The sequence below is a fragment of the Lucilia cuprina genome, chromosome 3, assembly GCF_022045245.1.
Source record: "Lucilia cuprina isolate Lc7/37 chromosome 3, ASM2204524v1, whole genome shotgun sequence".
In the NCBI taxonomy this organism is placed as follows: Eukaryota; Metazoa; Arthropoda; class Insecta; order Diptera; family Calliphoridae; genus Lucilia; species Lucilia cuprina.
In genome coordinates, this window is record NC_060951.1 from 2,485,671 (window position 1) to 2,487,550 (window position 1,880).

General features: G+C 29.9%; 1 protein-coding gene across 1 annotated transcript in view; it reads left to right on the forward strand.

Annotated features, from left to right (window-relative positions):
• LOC111676741 (homeobox protein vnd) overlaps positions 1-1,880 on the forward strand; it is a 26,323-nt gene that overhangs the window by 22,754 nt on the left and 1,689 nt on the right. The window lies entirely within an intron of this gene.

The following is a 1,880-nucleotide window of genomic DNA, read 5'->3' on the forward strand; positions in this document are numbered from 1 at the left end:
GTTCTGTTCTAGTTCTGTTCTAGTTCTGTTCTAGTTCTGTTCTAGTTCTGTTCTAGTTCTGTTCTAGTTCTGTTCTAGTTCTGTTCTAGTTCTGTTCTAGTTCTATTGGTGTTGTGTTCTAGATCTATTCTAGTTATCTTATAAATTAATTCACGTGTTTCAAATTTATGTTTTAACACATTTAATTATCTGTCTTCATTTGTAATCTAAACCATCCTATTTCTAGAGATTGTTTATATTTGATAAATCATAGAAAATTTATGGCCCTCGAAAATGTGAGTAGTATTTTATAACAAATTATATATATTTCTGATATAAGAAATCAGCTTTCTTACGTCTATAACATTTATAAGCAAAAACAACAACAAAACCTCTAAAAATAAAATATTTAATTAAAAAATTTATAACAAGTGTTAAATGAATTTATAAGCAAGAAATGAATTTTCTTTTTTATTATGAACTATATTCTAAGGCCCCCCATTTAGGTGCAAAATTCGATTTGCAATTTTTAGTAATAAATAAAATTTAATAATTTTTTTGTTCATTCAAGTGTCTATATTTTGAACTCAATACAATTGAACAAATACAAATCTAGTTGTACATTTGTACTTGTTGTCTCCTAAAACTTCTCAAGTATGATGATGAGTAATTTTTGTTGCTGTAGTTGTATTGTTTATATTTTATTTATTTAATTAACGTTTATGAGTTTTTCACCTGTTTTGTTAGTTGTCTTATTAGAACAACACTTGCTCTTTCCATACCACCACCTCAAATTTTCTATTTTATGGGAGACACTTCAGAAAACACAAGAGTTTTGATTTGTTTTACCATACAATTTTCGAGTACATACTATATAGTATTTGATTTTTTTGATTTGTTGTTGATCGTAATGATTTTTGTTACTTGTTGTATTTGTCATTTCATCAAGGGTACTTATGGACTCGCACTTTTGAAGATGATTTTTTTTATTTGACATGTTGTTGTTTTTTCAAGTTTTTTATTGCTGCAAATTGGTTGTCTAATTAAAAATGAAGTGTTATTGTCTGTTTAATGTAGAAAGAAATTAATATTGAATAATAATATTAATTTTGTTGAATTGCCGTCGGAGAGTCTTGCAATTTATTATGAGAGAGAATTGTTGAAGAAAATACCTTTAGCCGACGGTAAATTGTAACGGCTACAAATTAACCGATTTCAGAAAGTTAGTTGTGGCTGCCAAAAGCTTCAAAATTGAACAGACGAACGCGTGAAGCTTTATTATGAATACTAAACTATTTACAAATGAAGTACAATATGACCACCTTTAAACTAATGTGGAACCACAAAACGGATCACAATTGCAACCTAACTGGGACAAAAAACCTGTCAACAGTTCTAGTTCTGCTCTAGTTATGATTTAGTTATGTTTTAGATCTGTTCTAGTTCTGTTCTAGTTCTGTTCTGGTTCTGTTCTAGTTCTGTTCTAGTTCTGTTCTAGTTCTGTTCTAGTTCTATTCTAGTTCTGTTCTAGTTCTGTTCTAGTCCTGTTCTAGTTCTGTTCTAGTTCTGTTCTAGTTCTGTTCTAGTTCTGTTCTAGTTCTGTTCTAGTTCTGTTCTAGTTCTGTTCTAGTTCTGTTCTAGTTCTGTTCTAGTTCTGTTCTAGTTCTGTTCTAGTTCTGTTCTAGTTCTGTTCTAGTTCTGTTCTAGTTCTGTTCTAGTTATGTTCTAGTTCGGTTACAGTTTTGTTCTAGTTCTATTTTAGTTCTGTTCTAGTTCTGTTTTAGTGCTGTTCAAGTTCTGTTCTAGTTCTGTTCTAGTTCTGTTCTAGTTCTGTTCTAGTTCTGTTCTAGTTCTGTTCTAGTACTGTTCTAGTTCTGTTCTAGTTCTGTTCTAGTTCTGTT